The sequence below is a fragment of the Dama dama genome, chromosome 33 (assembly GCF_033118175.1).
Source record: "Dama dama isolate Ldn47 chromosome 33, ASM3311817v1, whole genome shotgun sequence".
NCBI classification, from domain to species: Eukaryota; Metazoa; Chordata; class Mammalia; order Artiodactyla; family Cervidae; genus Dama; species Dama dama.
In genome coordinates, this window is record NC_083713.1 from 53,732,112 (window position 1) to 53,745,504 (window position 13,393).

At 43.1% G+C, this 13,393-nt stretch overlaps 1 protein-coding gene across 2 annotated transcripts in view; it reads left to right on the top strand.

Moving 5' to 3' along the window:
- Positions 1-13,393, top strand: part of ZEB2 (zinc finger E-box binding homeobox 2) — a 131,228-nt gene that overhangs the window by 3,436 nt on the left and 114,399 nt on the right. The gene's annotated exons all lie outside the window — the stretch shown is intronic.

Here is a 13,393-nt window from a genome sequence, read left to right on the forward strand (position 1 = left end):
GCGCGGGGTCCGTGCGGGCGCGGGGGCGGGTGGTGCCTCTCCAGCGGGCTCTGGCCCCACGCCGGGGGCTGGCGGAGTCCCGGAGCGCGGGGAGACTTTTTCTGGGCAGTTTCGACACGGTCAGGAGGAGTCCGTTATCCAGGCTGAGTCGAGAAGGAGGAAGGAGATGGGGGTGCAAGGGGGACACGCAGAGCGTGGGGGATCAAAGGTGTGACAGCTCCGTAGGTCCATCTTAGAAAGAGTCAAGGGAGGCAGAGAGTGAGAGCCGGAGAGAGAGGAAGATCTTGAGAGCGCGCGCGAGAGGCAGACCCCCTAGGTATTACCCCCAAACAAAATCGTGGGAATAAAAGAGAAAAGTGATTGGCAAGAGCGCAGAAGGCGCCTGGGGGAGGGGAGAGAGCTGGGGACCGGAGAGGGTGCCGGGGGGTAGCTGACGGAGGATACTGAGTTGAAAAAAGAAAAACCAACCCCCCAAAACAAACAAGCGAACTAGCGCCAGCTCAGACTGGGAAAGGAAACTTCTCGCTCCCCTCGGTCTCAGCCCGATCACCCGGCGCGGGGCCGCGTCGACGCTCCCGAGCTGGACGCGGGGACGCGGCGCCGGCCCCGGCCTCGGGTCTCCCGCGAACCCAGCCCGCGCCTCGCGGGGACCGCCGGGGCCCACTTGGAACAACTTTCCTCCCGAGAAGACAATCGTGCGCCCCCGGCCTGCCCCCGAGCTGCGCGGCGCGGGAGGGGGCGGCTGGGGGCGCAGTGAGGGGCGCTGGAAGGAGAAAACAACAAAGAAGAGGGAGTTTTGATTAGAGACAAATGATGCTTCTCCCTGTCTCTGTCTCTCTAGGTTTCGTGTGTGCGCGCGTGTGTGTGTGTGCGTGTGTGTGTGTGTGTGTGTGTGTGTGTGTGTGTTTTGCTTGTTGTGGTGGAGGTGTCGAGCCATATGGGGGAGTGATAGAGGAATTTTAGTCAGAAACTGTTCGTTATGTTATCCTGCCTTTTCCCTTTGTGCTGCCTTTGATCTATTTGCTTGGCTTAGTATTACAAAAAAACAAGTACAATAATATATACCAAGCTGCTTCCCCAAGACCCAGTTCAGGCTGCCTCTTTTTAAGTCTCTTTCTCCCTGTCTCTTCCTCTCTCTTAATTTAATTTTTTCTTCACTCTAGTGTCTGGCATTATTTAAGGTGGTCCTTACACTGGAGACCTCCCCTTCCCCGTCTCTGGGTAATTTAGTAGACACTAAAATTACACCTAATGTCCCCCTCTCCTCTCTTGTGTTTCCTCTGTTCCTTTTATTAAATGTTGGTTATTGATTTTCTAAAATCAATGTCTGTTGTGGGGCTCTCCCCCCCCCCTTACAAGTATCTAAAGCACATTGCTTGCTGATCAACTGGATAACAAAAGCTTTGTGTCAAGGAGGCCTTATTTTTTTTCTTATGTTAAACAGTCATTTTTTTGAGAGAGAGAGAGAGAGAAAGGAGAATAAGATTTAAAACAAGGTTCCCAGAAGTGTTCTTTTGCAGGAGAGACTATTTAGCATGTTTGTTTCTTCTTGTCTGCCTCCTCCAACCCCCTTCGGGATTTTGCCACCGTTGGACCAGCCTGGTCCAGGCTGTGAGGTCAGACCAGAGCCCAGGTCTGGGAAAACAGAATGCTCCAAGCTTCCTAAGAGCCTTGGGGCGGGGATTGGCAGTGGGGAAGGTCTGCTGGGGGCTTCACAGGTGGAAGAGAGCACCAGCGAGGTGCAGCCGTGGACACTGCTTGGTGTTCAGTAACAGGACCCCATCTCCCTCTGCCCAGCCACAAACTTGGGAGAAGCCCTAACACTCTGAAGTGGAAAGTTGAATTGCACATTTTAGAGGCATTTAGCCCAGACCCTGCACACTTAACAGCAATAATTATTTCCCAATAATCTGTGGGAAAACATGCTGTAAATTCGTTACTTGTCAGCGTTTTGCTTTGGGTTTAATCTGAGCAAGGTCCTGGTTTTGAGAAGCAGGTAGAAGAGTTTTTCCCCCTCTTTTTTCATTTTCTTTCTCATCAAGTACGTATCCAGTGCCTTTCCCTTTGGGAATTGCTAGGATTTATCTGAACTGAGTGGATTTTTCTTCTTTCCTGGATTCATGGAAAAGATGTCACTTTTGAGCTTGTGTCTTTGCTGATAACACTAAATATGATGATGCTTATCAAAATCATATAGAAATTCCTGGAAAGGAATAATGGCAATACTAATCGTAGAAGTAGTGACTGCATGAGGAAAAAGAGAGAGAGAGATGGTCATCCAGGAAACTAGAATGGCACTTTATATAATTTTAATGAAGTCAACAGTGTGTGTATAGACTAAGGCGACAAAGAGATAAAACGTGTAAAGCAGTATGTGTGTGTTTGAAAGGCTGGTCAAGAACGTGGGTTAAAAGACGGTGCTGTATGCAATTATTAAAAAGCAAAGGAGAAGGAGGCAGTTCAAGGAAAGCAAATGTACAAAGAGAGAAACAAGAGTCTAACATCCAGGCTTCAAGATTCTCAAGCTAGCAAGATGCCTGGCAAAGACAGTGCCAGCGCCAAGTTAATCCATGGTGGACAGTCTCCTTTCCCCCACATGGAAAGGATGATATCTCTTCCCAGAAAATAAGATGTGCAGGAGGGAAGGGGGAGAGGGGTGAGGGAGAAGGAGGCAAAAAGCAAGTTGCCCGAAGACAAGAATGTGTGTCGGTTTCAAGAAAGTTCAGTCAGATGATCTTCAGTCTCCTGACTCACTTTGTAATACTTTCACTGAAGCTGGAGAGGAGGGGGAAAACCCAGCCCCCCTTTTCAGTCCCCTGATTATACCCCACTATCTCCACACAGCCTTCGAGGCAGAAATGAGCACTTGGGAGCAGGAGGTGCCTGGCTGCTGCCTGCCACTGGCCCGGCCCGGTGGTAACTTGCAAAGTTTGTTGCTTTAGCCCCCATTTGGGGATGAGCTCCTGGGGATGCTCCGGCCACCCTCCTGCCTCCTGCAGACCCTAGGAAGATGGGCCTGCCTCCCCAGCCCACCACCTCCCAGCATCAGCCTCTGAAAAAATCACACAGACACAGGCACATTTTCATAAAAATCAAACCCGGAAACTGCTTGTTTCAGAAAAGGGAATGGAGTTGTCTTTTAAATGGAAACTGAATTATGAGTGGTAGGGAAGAGGAAACCGAAGAAAGAAAGAAAAGTTAAATTTAATTTTCCTCCAAAGTTTCAGCTAAAGCATTAGGCATTGTGTAGTGGAATGGGGGAAGATTTTTACAAACACCTTTGGTCACTGATTTTCAGTGGGGAAGAAAAGGGATGAAGTTGGATGCTTTCAGGGCTTTAGATCCTAGAGGAGAAACAATCAGATGAGCAGAAATGATGATCCCTGTTTAAGATAAGCCCTCACTCCCTTAACCACTTCCTGAAAGGGAGTGGAAGTGCTGGTGATGATGCTGAGAGGCAGTGGAGGGCAGAGAAGTTGTTCCCGTTTCAGAGATGCTCAAATGAAAAGGAAAAGAAACGCAAGAAGCCCCTGCTTCAGGATGTGGCTCCTGTCTCTCTCTCTCGTCTCTCTTTTCAGAGAGGTGAAGTTGGGATGGGGTGAAGCTGTGAGCCAGAGCCCCTCAATACACTCTGAGGCAGGGAAGTTTCCTTCGAATTGCAGTCAATTCAGACTCGGTGCTCCTTGCAAGTGTGGAAACCTTGTTCAAGTACCTTTCTGGTAAAGTTGATGAGGTTCCGAGGAGGTGGTTTTGCTGACTCGCAAAGCACTCAGAAGCAGTTTGTGTGGCAGGTACCAGCTCGGAGGGTGTGCCCCAGATATCCATCTCCATCCTTCTGTCTCTGTGAAGAGTTTCTGCAAGTTTTGTCACGCTGCACACACACATGGCTGGGGGTTATGTATCTAGACTGATCTATTTGTTTTATTTCCGTTTGAAAAAACTCAGTCAATTGGGGATAGAGACATGGCTTCCTTCATAACATAGCCACTAGCCTGCTGGTATCCATAGCGTGACTCTCCACCAGGGGTAAGGGTGGGGTAAGGATTTGAAACTTTACGTTATTTCTCTGTTGCCACATAAAGATACATTCACGTCTTTAAGCATTTATTTCCAAATACGACCAAAGCCAAGACTGACGTTCCCCAGTAAACTGCTCTGTCATACGTTTCAGATGCTTCCTTTCTTGCTTGCTTAATTTACTCGAAGTAAAGAAAATTCCAAGACCCTAATGCCATATTAAGACTTTCGCCTGGGAAAAATGTGTGTGTCTACCCTGAAGGTAGGAAGGGAGGCTGTTGCTAGCTCTCTGAGCAGTGCTGCGTTTATTCCAAGATGTGGGAGAGTCTTTTCCTTACAACAGTGTTTGTCATCTGCATTCTTCCAAGGCTTTTAAGGTGCATTTTCTTCTGTGTGAAAGAGAACGCTTTGTCCTTTTCCTCTCCAGCACCGTGGCTTCCCAAGGTAGACACTATTTTGTGCCTGTCACAGAGCGAGGGAGTGCAGGTTTGCAATGCTCACAGACAATTGATTGTCTGCCCTAATGTGTTTCATTTACATGTTTATAACGTCAATGGTGCTGGGGTGTCCACTGTACCATTCATTCCCGCATTCCCACAAGGGGGCAATTGTCTGAATGGCCAAGTCAGACACCTTTTTGATTGCTCTTTGGTTGTCTTTTTAGAGCGAAGAGATAAAGGGGGAAAATCTGTGATGCAGAAACACTAGTTGAAAATATACAGAATTAAATGTCACCACAAAAGCAGATGTTAACATAAGCCCAAATATGCTTTTTAGCCAAGATGTGAAGGTTGAGAAAAAATAATTCAGAGCAGAGGGAAGGATGATTTAAAACCAATAAATATAGCCTTATTCCCCCTCCCTATTTCTTTTCTTTCTTTGGCAATCAGAAGATGAAATGTGATTTTCCTTTTCGTGTTTAAGCCTTAAAACATCTAGGCACCTCCTCATTATTTGTATGTTTGCTATGATTTGTGAATTTTGTATATATTTACATAGCTCTGTTTATGCCAACAGCATCAGCTTACCACTTGGAAAAAAAATCTATTGAATGACTATTTGGGCTGTCGGGAGTGTAAACTTTTAAAAAGTAAAGATCCAAGTATTTCTTCATCAACTCTTTTTAAAAAGGCAAGCACTAATAATCAGCAGACTCTGTGGAAGTCTTTGCCTTAATAGCTACGTGCCAAATACTTTTATCTTGGGTGACAGTCATGTCAGAGTGAGAGCTCTCAGGAAAACTGTAACTCCTAGTTACAAAGTAAATAAAGAATTTTGTTTTAAGGTGTTCTGTACTGTTTTTACACTCTGTGTGTGTGTGTGTGTGTGTGTGTGTGTGTCCCGTGTTTCCTCTGAGGGAAGTGAGAGGAAAAACCATCCACCCGTGTGTGTTTTGGCTTTTCTCTTCACGCAGTTCTCCCCTACATATTAGGCATATATGTAGCACACATGAATACACCTGCTTAAAAAAAAAAGATTTCACAGTTCAGATGGTGCAAGGCTGGTTCATTTAGGTAGTACAGCTATTAGAAGCTGGTCTGATTTCGCGTGTGGTCCATAAGGAGAGAAAATACTAACTCCTGTGGCATCTGGTGGGAGGTAAACGGAGAGGGAGGGAGGACTTTTATAATTTTGAAGGAAATTAGGGAGGAAAAAAAAAATCGTCAGTCTTTTCACAAAGATTTTTGCCTCTCCGGGAAGACACACACAGTAGCGGCACCGTTAGCTGAACCCCTGACACGGCGGTCTTTTGAATGCCTTAGGTATGATTTCACTTTCGCTCACATCAATGCTGACCTGAATGCCTTTCATATCTGATCCGCTGTGTCTCTCCCAGTAAACATCCCCTGAGGGGAGAACAAAGAAAGGAGCTCTTCTTCTTCTTAATCACAATTCAGCCCTTTCACCGCCGGCAGGCTCCATTTGCATTCTGCCACAGAAAGCCAAGATGAAAAGAAAGAGAGAGAGAGAGAGAGAGGGAGAGAGAGGGAGAGAGAGAGAGAGGCAGAGGATAGTAGCTGAGTAAAATAACTGAGGTGTTTGTGGCTGTTTGTTGGGCTTTCCCTAGTTACCAGCCTTATATAGTTGATGCTTAACCAGGCCCTGTCCCTCCTGACAGGCATATAGTGTTACAAGATGGCATGTCTGTACTATTCATGGCCACCCGCTCAACACTTGAGGTAAAAAGTGTCAGGGAAGGATCAAATTCTCCCCCAGAAGCCTGTTAGACTTGGGTCAGGTGTGTGGACATCCCACTCTGGAGTGCTGCCCAATTTGTGGCGCTTATTGTTTACCTTCAGGCCCTGGGGTGGTGGAGGGGGCTGGGGGGCAAGCTGGGGCGCTGGAGAAGGGCGAGGAGGAGTCTTCAGAGGCCCTGATCTGCTCTCAGTGATGGGTGTCTGGCCCAGAGCACAAGGGAGAAGTTGCTTACACCCAGCCCGAACGCACTGATACATCTTCAGGAAAACTGGAAAAGACTTTCCCATTTTTCCCCCTGACTTTTTATGATAATTCATATTTTCAAATGAAAGGGGAAAAAAGCCAAGAAAGAAACTCTCAAATGAGCCAAAAAGGAAAAAAAAAAAAATTCTCTGAAAAGAATTTTAGGGGGAAAAGTTGTTCTATTTTAAAAAGCTTTGAGGGCTGTAAAGTGCCACGTTTTTCACACCTTCTTCATACTTTTTTTTCAGATTTTTTTAGTATGTTTAACATTTGTGAGATGACAGCCTTTTTGTATCTCAAACTGGATGCTTCAAGATTTGTAGGGAGGGGTTGGTGGTATTCACGTTCTCTTGAGAGAGAAAGTTTATGCCTAAAGGGCTCCTTCTTACTGGGAACTGTTTAAACCCTTGCAGGCGGACCTGTCAGGTTTTCCTGTTATTTGCCTCCATTTTCAACATGCAAAAGTAACATGCAGTTAATGGTATTGGAATGAGACCACAGCAAGAACAGAAACCTCTCGTGACAACTTTTCAGCTACATTATCTTGCTCCTAAACTGTCTTGTCTTTTTTTTTCCTTTCTGAAACCACTTTTAAGATACCAACAGTTTTTCTTCAACAATTAGATTAAGCATATAATGTCGGTGCACATGCGTACACACACTCAACTTTGAAAGTGCAGTCGCTTCAAACAGGAGAGTGAATAATTGGAAACCTGGGGCGGGGCGAGGGGGTGTCTTCTGTGATAGTCATGGTGACAAATTTCACTCACAAGAGCAAAACTAGCAGAGATATTAGAAGTTGTCCAGGAGCATGTGACACAGATTCCTGATTTTTTTTTTTCTTTTCCCAGAAGATTTACAGAATTTACAAAAAGAGATTATCCTTACACCTTCCACCCCTCCTATCCACCCCCATGACCCAAGCAATGAAGGATTTAGGCAGATTTACTTCAGTAAACACCTTTGGACACTTGCGGGGGGAAGTGGGAGTCTGTTTGCAAAAGGAGGCTTTTGTTAAGTGAGGTACCAGGATAATGCTTTACCAGACAGCTGTGATATTAACCTACCCAGCAATGCAGGAACACTGTTTAACTCTTTGAGTGCCTGGCCTTTTGCGCTCAGCAGATAAAATCCTGACTCTCCAAAGACACTCAGAATCCTGGCTCTAGCAGTTTATTATTCAGACAAGTCTTATAGACATGAAAACTGTTCAAGCTTTTAAAACAATGTGGTTTAATTAGATGAGGTGGACTTACATTGCTCATAAGCCCTCCAAATGGTGGTGTATAATTGGCAAGGGAAAAAAAGAGAGAGAGAGAGAAAGGAATCAAGGCAGAACATTGAAAATTCCAGGAAATATCTTTAGAAAAGCTATTTTCATTTCCAGCTTTTAAGATATTAGACTATGGTAGCTAGAGGGAATGAAGCAGCTGGGGCCTCTCTCCATACTGTAGAAGACACCAGAAGTTTGTGATGAAGCAAAGAGATTTCAACTGGAAACACTGTCAGAGGCCAGCTCGGACAGTGACCTTATCAGCAGTCTCGCATCTTTTCGAGGGGGGAAGTGTTGCCTATCTCAAGGAGCTGGGGAGGTCATGTGAACCTCAAGAGTCAGGGGCCCAGGGAGGGCCCAAGGCCAACTTGAGACTTGTCAGACCAAGCAGGGAGGCATTTCTAAGAGGAAGGAGTTAATGGTTATTTTTTGCTGGGCATAAGAATAACTTTTCAGGTGTTGCATTCGGGCTTAAATAAGATTGCCTTATTTAGTTTTGAAAAAGAGTGTAGGTGTCAACGTTCGAGCAGCCACGAATGTGTGAGAAAGTAAAGGGTATGAGACGAAGCAGAATTAAAGGTGTTTGCTATGTTGTTACACCGTGTGTCAGGCTGCGAACTCCCTTTGTCACAGCCTCCTGGTGATTTGACAGCGCAGATCTACTTCCCTTCTAGGTGAGACAGCATTTTTTCACTGGAGTTATAAATATGGTACCCCCTTTGCATTGCACCCAGTCTCCCAGATCCGTGAATCCTGTTTGAAAGCATCTTGCCCTGAGACACAATGAACAAATGCTGTATACAGGGGGCTGTGCGCTCGGGGGCCGGGCATCGCCGGCATCACAGTAGCTGGCATTGACTGTTGTTTGGCAGGAAGGTCCTCTGCCAAATCATTCAATAATTAAGTTTTATGTTATTTGTATGAACGACCAAGCATGCAGTATTCCTTTTCAAATCAAAGGGAGGCTTAAAATTACTTTTTGAACACTTTCAGACCATGGTCAGGTCACAGTTTGGGGGCTGAATTAAAATGATCTCATTCATGATCTAATTGAGGTTGGCAAAACCTTAGCAGTAGCAGGAGTACATAAATATAAATCAAAGACCAAAATTTAGCAAATCATATCATTTGCTAGAAATCTGCTCATGAATTATTCTCCGATTGCCAACCCAGAAGTTAAACTTCGTCTCCCCGCTGCAACAGTAACTGCGCATATTTTTTCAGGCTCCTGACAGGAAAGTTAGAGAGGCTGAAAAGAGAAAAGGGAAGGAAAATGATCAGTGTCTCATCAGATATTGTGTATTTGTCACCCAATAAAGTATGAGAGCTGATAAAGCCATGTTCATTACAGTGGAGGCTGAAGTCTTGGTTAGAAATTATCATAGGCTTCTGAAAACCAGACTTTGGAAGGGCAGGTAACAAGGACCCATAAGTGATGGGGTGAGAGGGAGCAAACCTCTGAGAAAGATCTGATTGAACTTTGCTTTCATTTTTCAGTTGAGGAATGTAATCATCATAAGGATTCCTGATTTTTTAAAAAAACAAATTTAGTTCTGTTATTCATCTGAGTTGAGATTTGTTGTTAAGATTTAAGAATGCGCAAACGTTGGCATACGTATTTGCTTTTCGTTCTTTTCTATTTTTTAGACATCACTGTAAAATTAAAACTTCAGGTAATTTTCCATATAATCCATGGGATTCAATGTCATGTTCTAATGTATGTAATCCATTTTTAGTTGTTCTTCATTTTTCTTGGTTGCTGTGTGTTATTTCAGCCTAAACCCACACATACTCTAAACTGAAGGAAACCTAATTCTGAACTTCGGTGTTTTGAAGTTAAAAATTTTAAGTCCCACTTAAATGAAGATATTCTTTCAAGCAAATGATAAACACAGAACTGGTCAATTTAGAAAACTTTACCCAAAGAGCAGATATATGGAGGTGGATCTTTAAATCCTGATAATAAAGGAGAAACATTTTAAAATAATATCAGTTGAGAGAGGTGAATGACTGTATTCTTTTGGGAACAGGTAATTGGCAATGATTTCCTGTGACAAAAAGGCAAACATCCTAATATTTTAAAAGTTAATGGATTCCTCCTTAACATTGCTAATATGGTGATATAGTGATTTTTGTACTTTATATACTGTTTCATATTTCCTTTTATAACCAACTCTAGGAAAGAAAGGTACTCCTAAAAAGGTGACAGATACTCCCTCCCCAAAATAAGTAATCCATAAGAGATCAACAGATTAAGTTATCATGCTATTTAAGATCTGAGAATTTTTCTCTCTTAAATTAATGAATAAATTTCAAGGAATTTAGTATCCAAGTGATCTCTGAATGTAGTGGATAGCTTTCACTGTTTTTTAATTTAAATTGTATTGATACTGTTTTATATATCTGAGTAACTGTAATCAAGGAAACTTTGCATTTTGCTTATTCTTGGAAGTACCTAAGTTTCTATTTTAGACACAAAGCGCATCAATGGAAGTGTTTCACATCATGAGATTTCTCAGTTTTAAGAGGTGAGGTTTATATATAAAGAACTCAGTAAACTGTTTTCATAATAAATAGACCCGTTAAAAGGGGAAAATCTCTAAGTAAAATGATTGTCCTCTAAAGATTTTCCATCACCTTTGCTCTGCTGATGGGAATCTGAAAACCAAATACAGCCTCTGTGCACACAGATACACCCTAGGATCCCAACTCTAGGACTTTTCCTCTTTAACTATAACTCCAATCTTATAGCTTGTGAGTGAGATACACTTAAGCAAAAACAGTAGAGGTGAAGAATTAATGTAGACGCCTGTTCAGTAGGATTTATTGTTAACAAAAAAACAACAAGCAAACAGTGTTCCCTATGCCACATGACATGACTCTTACAAAACTTACTTGTACCTATTAATCTAAGCTTTAAGTGTATTATTTAGGATAAATTACAAACTTTGTGCTTTTAAACTGTTTTCCTTCTTTTTCCTTTAAATATTACCAACCTTAACACAGATGATGCTAAATTGATTGCAAATTATTATGGTTTTTAAAACAACATTCAGGAGTCCCAAATAAAGATGGCATTTTAAAGTAGTGTTTACAGTATTTAAAAGAAAGAAAGGGGGAGGGGATTAAACTATACTGAACACTTAGAAACGTGTGGAGTTTTATACTTGTGTAGATAAAGTGAGAGGTAGCCTTGCCCTGTGAAACCGAGACCACAAATGATATGTGTCAGTAGGTTCTTTGATAGGGCTTCTGGCCACAGTGTTTTTTGTGCTGTCAAACTGCTATGTTGAACAAACACCTCCTCTGGGACAAAGTGATAAATGCAGAGACAGGCTGGCTTCAGCCAGTCTCAGCAACCTCCTCCACCACGCCCCCACCCCCTGGCCCACCTCCCACCTCCCACAGTCCGGCCACCCCTCCACCCTGCTTTGCCCTTTTACCTGAAATTGACAATTAAGGAGAGATGCCCAGGGCTTTTCAAGGTGTCAGCGGTGAGTAATTATTGATACTCCCCAAATCTTATGAATTGGTCCTCCGAAACTGTAGGCAAAGTCCTTTTTCTGGCAGGCTTTATCTAGTCTTTTTAAAATGGAAATGGACTGAGCTTCTAAACTTTTGCCAACTTGAACTTTTTCCACTTTTGCTTAATCATTTGAAAACCACTCGCTTTCCTCTTGTCTTTCCCCCAGTCACTGGAGTTTTATTTTCTAATGTTCAAGCAATTACATTGTGCAACACAAAACAAGATTTTGCCTTAAAAAGTCCAAATGCTATTACCTCCTATTTTTCACTTTCCAGCATTCTTTTCGGGCAAACACTTCAAATGTATAGCCAACTGATATTTTTCCTCCTCTCTCAGAGCCATTATTCTCTGACTAAAACTGTTTACTGGTGCCTTTGTATATGTGTTAGCCCCCCCCACCCCAATATTAAATGAATTTCCATCTTCTACTTCTGCGATCTCTAAGAAATAGATAAACCATTATATTTTTTCCCAGCTCGTATTTTAAAGTGGTGATCCTGACAGCAGGATGATTATTGCACTTTATGTTTTAGTGGATGTTTGCTGTTGCTAGTTACAGCAACACTTATCATAAGACAGCAAGAAAAGAGTAGTCCCTGGTAATTAAAGTAATGAAATATTCATTTACTCTACCTTTTCTGTAGTCTCACAAATTAGGCTGCTACATTTAATGCCTGCACTGCCTCTGTTTTTATTATAATGGCAGCTTTCGCATCTGCAATTAGGACTAATTCTGACAGTTACAATTTCTGAGGGATGGTAAACAGTGAACGAGATGTGCAGCAGAGGTATTACACGTGAAAAGCCCTTGTCTCTTTAACCTTGTTGTTTTTTTTCTCGCAGAGGTTACCTTTTCCCGATGGTGCAAAATCGACTTGACATAACTGTTCATCAGTTTCAGGGTTTTCCCTGGAGGTATTTGCATCAAATCAGCCCAGTCAAGCTTCAAGTTGAAATTGGCAGGCCAGAAACTGACAGGGTAGAGAGTGGAAAAGAGACAGCTAAAGTACAGGCAGCAAACAGTAGCAGAGTGAAAGACAGAGAGAGACGGGAGAGGGGTGGAGAGCGAGCGCCTTCCAACTCGGGTGTAAGGGAAATCTCCACTCCTGTCTGAGTCGCAGGAGCAGCGGCTCCTAGAGGAACCCGAAAGGTCGAGAGAGTCAGTACACCTTCAGCTAATCCTTACCAGTAGGGCTCATCCACTCTGCTCCCGGGGTTCACTCTCGTTTAATCTGATTGGATGCCTGAAGAGGAGTGGGTACACTTAATTAAACAGGAGAAAAGTTCTGAGGCACCTCCTTAGCACTTATTAAAGCTTGAAAGCCAAATCTCATGATCAGTGTTATAGGAGGCAAATAAGGCGGTTTGGGGTTGGTTTTTTTTTTTTTTTTCCTTAATTGTTAACTTGTAGGAAAGTTAACAATCCTTCTCTTTACCAGGTTTGTTTCCTACGGCTCCTACTCTGAAGCAGATTAAATGTTCCCAGAGACCAGAGCTCAGGAGACTTGTCAGTTCAAAAGTTAGTGCATTTTTGTCAACAAAAACAGCCACGTAGCAAAAATTACACTTGAAGAGATACTCCTTTGAATAACACGGGGTTGCAAGTTCTCTTTGTCACATAACTCCCTCCTGTTCTGATAACGGAAGAACATTTATTCAATTGTTTAAAGGCCAAAAAACCGTGGCAAAACCTTAAAATAGCAATGACATTAAACTTCTATTTCACTATTGGGAATGTCGCTTTGAGAAAAATTCTATGATTGCAAAACTTTTGTAATTGCTTTGACAAAGAAAACAAATATGAAAAGCGCTCCCTTTGCCTGAGTGCATTTTTTTTTCTCCTTTACGTCTGTTTTTTAAAACCAATATTTTTGGTCATCCTTCCTTATTTCTTCTAACTTTGGAGTATGGGTTGGTGGTGGCAGGGGTGTTGGGGGGAGGTTGTTGTCTTTACTAGATGATTTAAAATCCTCACCACTTTCCAACTAGACTTGGGGGTCGAATAAGCCCTTGCTTTCAAAGCGTCTTCAGGCTCTGTGTATGACAGGCATTGGCTGATCTGCTGATGCCCATTCGACAGGCGCTGTTGAACTAAAGTGGTGTGACGGCACAGTTTTGTTAAGCTGTGAACAAAG